The 6,930-nt window shown below is 36.3% G+C and overlaps 1 long non-coding RNA gene across 1 annotated transcript in view; it reads right to left on the bottom strand.

Moving 5' to 3' along the window:
* Window positions 1-730: 730 nt before the first annotated feature.
* Window positions 731-6,930, bottom strand: part of LOC112450262 — a 62,778-nt gene continuing 56,578 nt past the window's right edge. The window contains exons 3-4 of the long non-coding RNA XR_003038818.1: window positions 2,001-2,064; window positions 731-958 (exon numbers count right to left, since the gene is read on the bottom strand). This is a non-coding gene — a long non-coding RNA (uncharacterized LOC112450262). The remainder of the gene's footprint in view (window positions 959-2,000; window positions 2,065-6,930) is intronic.

Genomic DNA, 6,930 nt, shown 5'->3' with positions numbered 1-6,930 from the left:
GATGGCAAAATTGAGGAAACTCAAGATGAAGTTGTTTGAAAGCTTTCTAATCAACAGCAAACCTACCATTCCAGCAACCTAAAAGCACTTTTCAAATAATGCAGACAAATTAACTGGATGTGCAGCGCTATGGTGTAAACGTTGCTGATTTTGATTTTAAAATATAAAAAAAAAAGTCAATGCTAGTTATTATGACTATCTTTTCATTAAGAAGTGGTTCTGTAAATATAATGTGTAGAACAAGATCATTGATGAGATCATAATTGCTGTCATTTTTGGCTGATTTCTGAGTTTCTGTCATTAGTGTAAATAATGAGACAAATGCAACTTCCAAGATGCAAGTTGCTTTTGCACATGAAATGCAAAACTACATCACACAACACAAAACAAAACACACAAAAATGTCTGTCTTTGGAAGTAAGATGGGTATAATTTGGAGGTAAGAGGACTTTCAAGCTGGAGATCTGAATAAGCCAATTAACAGTATCTAAACTTTGATTTCTTTGGTTGTTTTGGTTGTTGTTGTTGTTTTGGGGGTTTTGTTGCTGTTTACCTTTGTTTATCTTTATTTAGCATTTTGATTGTGTTTGTTACAGAGAGTAAAGGTAGTGAAAACTATTTTATTAAGGTTACAACTAAAGCAAACACATTAAAATAAACACTAACAACACAACATCAAATATACATTTATTTATTTTGGCTTATTTTGTCACTTGCGTGTGTGCAACAAAACTGAAATGTTAGTTTCAAAGTCACAATAAGTGACTCTGACAAAATGTACATTGTATTTATCTGCACTACGTCACATTTTGCCATGAGAACAGACACGGTCAATATATACGGCTCTCTACCTGTCCCTGGAGCCTTTCTTTAGTAAAAAGGAATCTGTGCTCCCATGCCTTCACTAGGTCTTTCCCCTTCTGATCTTCAAACATCTCAAACCTGAATTCTGCAAGATCTAGTTGATGGACATCACACACACAAAAAAAGAAAAATGGAGAATTTCAATCGATGTACATGTTTACAGATCCCATTGTACTTACACTATGTATTTTCAATGACAAAAATAAAATTATTAATAATAAAAAATGCCCAAATTTGCCCAAATGTTTAAATAATGCAAATGGAAAACATGTTTGCCAACTTTGACTGAATGATTAGTCAAAATAAACTGTTAATGAGCTGATCATCCAATACTTTTAATTTAAAAAAAAGAAATCAGCATTATACAAAAATATGATTTGTTAAAATTAATAATTACAAATTTAAATTGTGAAAAATGTGCTATAGCTGATAGACAGTGCAATTGTTTTAGCATTTTAAGTCTTAAACTTTAGAAATGTTGACTTTGGCATCTCAGTAATTACCAATTACAAAAAATTTGTCTCTTTATTTTGTCCTTTTACTGAAATGCTGAGAATGCCACATACAATTAAACTAAGTGAATTCCTCCAGGTGTTTGATGGCTGCTCGCAAGGTCAGCACAGCCATGTTTAGGATGCCATCCATGCATGAAGAGGAGGAGTGAGACCTGGTTTACCGGTGGTGTGAATATTGCTGTCCCCTCTGGTGGCTCACCTAAGTTGCACTCGTGCCCCACTACAATGTTGTAAAGTTTGACAGCAAATCACAAGAGAGAGTTGTCTGTCTAAAGGCATTACAGCTCTACAGTGTTGCTTATTGAGAAAGGCTACATTCTTGTTTTCCCTAGAATCCCCTATGTTATATATGGTCAGTTCCATACGATTACAGATGCAACCTGGCATATACGACCAACCAAACTGATTACCCTTGAAGACCTGGGGCCCAATGCAGCAAGTGAGCGTGAAGAACACCAGTGTCAAAATGTAATGAGAAAGGCCTGTTTGGACTAGCCAGAAGAAACCCAAGTCTGTAGGATGGAAATGGAAGCAATCTAAAGTGAATTCTTAAGCAGTATGTTTGATTCTGCTTTGCAGAAGATACTCTGGAGAGAAGCTTCCCATCTGTCCTGCTCTCACCTTGGCCACTGTCTGCCAGCTTGTCACATCTGAGTAGTTGCTGTTGGACTAGTCCGCTGAGACCCTGTCAGAGACCACAGAGAGCAAGGCCCGATCATCCATCACACAGAAGAGCAACACACATCATAGAAAGCTTCCACCAATGATGGCCAAAAATCTAAATTTTTCTGACATAGATTTGAACAGAAGGAGTACTTGTTTAATTGAACTCACAAAGGAGATAGTTTGGTTGCTTACTGGTAAACATCCTGCTGGGTGATGTCTTCTGTTATAAACTTTAAAAACTTAGTCCAGCTCAACAAAGCTAAATGTGTCTGGAATGCTATGACATGTTATTTTAAATGCTGCCATATGCAGTGCCTCAAAGCTAATTAAATTAGAACCACAATATAACACCTGTCATTCGTAAAAAATAGATTGTCGTCGTTTTCTGTGGATAAAGTACGTATGAAAATACAGTTTTGGGTCAGTCTTATGTCCTGCAATCCATAAAAAAATTTAAAGGTCAAAGTAACTTTTGCAAGAGAACAGTTTACCAAATTTAGTTAGCAAATCACATGTGTTATACCTGGCACAGGCATGACTTTGTTTCCATTAAAGCACAATGAAAATGAAAAGAACATTGTTTCTACCTTTGTAAAAAAAAAAAAAGAAAGAAATTGGTTTGTTTCCCAATTTGTGATTACTGTGTCTTAGAAACTAACAAGAGACTAGAGGCCATGAACTAATGTAACAGCATTTTGCCAAGAGACTAATGGAACTCATGCTGAATCACCTGTGAGCATGGTGAGATAATTGCCATTTGGGAAACCCAAAGAGCAAGTAGTGATAATACAGTCTGGAGAGCAGGAGGTCTGCTTCTATCTGGTAATTACAGAATGAAATGCGATGTGACTTGGCCACGCATCATGTAAAGAACCTAAAGATTTATTCACAAGAACTATTATGAGGAAGTTTGAGCTTGCTTGGTTTAACAGGAGGTCAATTATAATGGAGCCATGCTCAGGTTGTCAACATAAAGAGCATAATCAAGGTGTACTGCTGGGCTAACCGCTAATCCATAGCTGTGCACTTAAGCATGCCAAACCCGTCGTGTTATTCAGTGTGCAACCCTGGAATAGCTATGTAATACAGACATGTGGTTCTGAACATTTTTGTCCATAAGCACATATATATCTTTGCTTTTGTTTCCAGGTTTTTAAGCTTGATCCCCATGTAGCAAGACCAGCTGTCAGTAAGGCAGTTCATAAACATAGGATTGGTTTTCAGTAGAGGTAAATGCCATTACAGGATTAAGCCCAGATAGTTTAAGCCTAATGTATGAGGTCTTGGACGTTTATGATTTCAATTAAAGGTAATACTGTAACAATCTTAGAGTGCAGAAGTGGTTAATTTTTAAAACACTATAAACTGAAGCAATTAATAAAGACATCAGTGTATAAACCTACAGAGATAGCAACTGAACTGAGCCTCTTTGCAAGCTGACTTTTTCCATTTTGTACCTAAGAAACAAAAAATGACTGATCTGATCTACCACTCAGTCAAACAGGAGAAAAAAAAAAGACAAAAAGCTGTTTTGATGTTGTATTGTTTTATTCTGTCTGTCATTGTGAGCTCTTTTTAATCAAGTTGAAAGACTGCTAGTCAGTGAATTAAACAAATGGAACAATGGCTGAAAGGCTTGGCAGACTTAAGCTTCCTTACGAACTGTTTCTGATGTCTGCTCTGCAACATCTAAATATGGTAAGTTCAGGAAGCTCCGGTCTGTGCAATGAATGAGATTGTGTAGCCTAAACATAGGTCGTTGTATTAAAGAGGACTTTAACCACCATAACATTGACCACTGTTTTGGAAATTGTTTTTTTCAAGTATTGAGTAATGTATTTTGGCTTTTGCATCAAATACAAGCAATCAGTATGATAACGTTTTGTCTGTAGCTACTTTCTTGGCATTTCTAGTTTTATCCTCCATTTTTCATTACTTTTGATAGTCTAATGGTATATCAATTTAATTTAAGTTGCTAATAAACAATTTAGGAGGGAAAACCCTGATGTTTCCAATTAACGTAACATGTAACAAGTCATTTACTTGTTACAGCTTTTTAGTGTAAATGAAATTCAGACCTAGAAGATCAACTTCATCAGCAGACAATAGAAAATCATCAGAATGTCAAAAACCTGCATAAAATATTGAAGGCACCCATTTTCCGGTATTCTTTTTAGCTCTTTAAAGATTGCTTTGTAGCTAGTTACAAAAATGTACTAATGGCTTGATAAATGTTAGGTCATTAGCATAAAATTTAACTTAGAATAAAAAAATACCCTGACAACTAAATATAACTGATATTGTAAAGCTTATGGTTAAATTAACAACTCTAAAGAGACCATGTTTATGTATAATTGCAAGCATTATTACATTTTATGTTGGTTCATTGATTTTAAGTCTGTTTGGCTGTGTAATTATACTAAGGATATGTTCAGTACATTTGTATTCATGTCTTGTGATGCCAAGTTTCCATCAGCAAACATTTCACTCTTAATAAAAGAGCTTGTCACCCCTCTTGCTGCTCATCATCATTTCTAGCCAACTTAGGCAAAGGCAACAAAAAAGGAGGAGTATATGTAAATAAGTATTGATTATATATAGACTGTGTAATTTAAATAACATACTGCTAATTAAATTACTAATTATTGTAACAATAATATGAAAAATAACAGAAAATCCTGTTAGAATTTTCATCAACCACTGTGCTCCAAAACAAGTTTCATTTTGAGTATCTGTAATCACTACACTGTGCCCTCACATGTCATATTGTATGTAGTGCCCAAGTATCTGCATAAACGACACAGACAGAGATCTCTGATCTGCTTCAACTTTCAATCTCCACCCTGCAGACTGGATTACCCATATTGAAGCAGCATATCTCCCCACACAGGTCCTTGGCCAAAGGTCTAGCTGAGAGCTCAATTGCTAACTGTGCTACACTTCCACTTCCTCCTATCTTGGAACATTAATTTAAAAAACTCAGTATTTTGGGTCAAATCTGGTCCGTCAGTCTTTGCTCAACATCCTATTGAGGCACCCCATGTTACTCCTTAAATTCAACATACATGAAAACAGTCTAAACAGGTCAGAACCCTGCTTGAGATGAAGCACCAACAGCTTGAAAGGGGAAATAGAAAGATGAATCATTTACACTGCCAACAATCTAATAGTCCCAGAGAATACAAAAACAAACGAGTCCAAAAAAAGCTTTTTAGATACTTTTAATATGTCCAGAAACAACTGAACTTGAACAAATGACTCATATTTGATGATCTAACAGTTGTGCAACAAAAGCTGCAGACCAGCATTCCAAGGTTACTTTCCCACCACTGTGTTTGGATTTACATCCGCTGACATCTGTGTGCGTGTCACTGATGTGAACAGATTTTCTTTCCAGAATCTGTTTGGACGCAATGAAAAAAAAAACCTCTAGTGATGCTGAACAAATAAATTAACAGGATATAAGCCAAACAGATCACTAAAAAACACAGACATAAGCCAAACAAATGTCATTTTCTATTTTTATGTAGTTAGAAATGTGTGCTTGTCAACAATTTAGTCATCATAATTTTACACAAGTTTTGTCCAAACATAACTTTAAGGTCCCTTTTCCTGCAAAGCTGTAGATTCTCATAAGACGGCAGTGAACCAAGATGTGTTGATTTGATGTGCTGCTTTGACTCAAACACATCCTGACCCATTTCCTACCATGTCAACAGTAGTGATCTTACTGCTCACACCAATGAGGAGAATTTTAGTTCGTTTTGAGATGGAATTAGGTACTTGTTACACATACATACCATTACTGTAACTCTTCCTCAACATATAGGACTTTCACACATGGATAAGAAAAACATATAACACATGTATTTATCAATTGGACAAAAATAAAAAAAAGAATAGATCACCACCAGAAGGACTTGCAGTAGAAAGTTTTGCAGTAAGGTTTGTGTGAGGGAGGATATCTTTCAATTTTTTTGTGGATTTCTGTGTCACCTTCAGTAATTTTTCCTATTTTATTTTGTGTTTTTGAATCTCTCCATCTTTCAGCTCAACATTTTAATAACAAAACCATTAAAACAGTTTTGGGAATTTGACTATCCAACAACTCACATTGAGTAGTTGAATTGACAAAGCCTTTTCTTTTTCCCCCACCACCTGCTATGTTTTCACCACCTGCTATGTTTTCACCACCTGCTGTGTGCCATTAAAAATATCTAACCCATGGATCCAGGAGTCATTAGTTTCTACAGGCCCTACTACAGTACTTGATCAGATTAGCTGAAATATCTCTTGACCAATACGGGGTCTCAGTATCTCCAAAACCAATAATGAGAAAACTGAGATTGAATTTGAAACTCTGTGTGACCGGAAGGATTAATGTGCAGCCTGAGACTTCTCTTGCCTCAAAGATGTCAGTTGAGTTTGAGCTGTAGGGGGGTTGGAGGTGGGTTTTATATGATGACCTACATTTCTCCTAAAGTGGTTGCAGTGCTGAGACTCGGGACATGGGTGATGTTGCTGCTCAGAAATGGAACTAGCAGGATTCAGTCGGCACTAATTTACCATGGCTATGGGAGTGGAAACAATTAAAGGCTGTTATCAGTTTGTTCGGGTCAACTGCAACAACAACACTAATGCCACTTTGAACGATTCACTCCGCCATTTAGATTGTGGTAATCAGATATAAGACTGCTTTACCTAATTATATACATTACATTATTTACAGGAATGGCAAAACTATAAATCCACCCATTCAGCAACAAGCAGAGACCAGCTACTTTACAGATAGCAACATACACCAGCCTATTCACAACTTCTCAGTCTAGCCTTGAGCTCTGTCAGCTCTGCTGCGCATCATGTTGACTAGTAGAAGAGCACTGCT

Source organism: Kryptolebias marmoratus, linkage group LG9 (genome assembly GCF_001649575.2).
Source record: "Kryptolebias marmoratus isolate JLee-2015 linkage group LG9, ASM164957v2, whole genome shotgun sequence".
Taxonomy (NCBI): Eukaryota; Metazoa; Chordata; class Actinopteri; order Cyprinodontiformes; family Rivulidae; genus Kryptolebias; species Kryptolebias marmoratus.
This window is presented reverse-complemented; position numbering and strand designations above follow the sequence as displayed.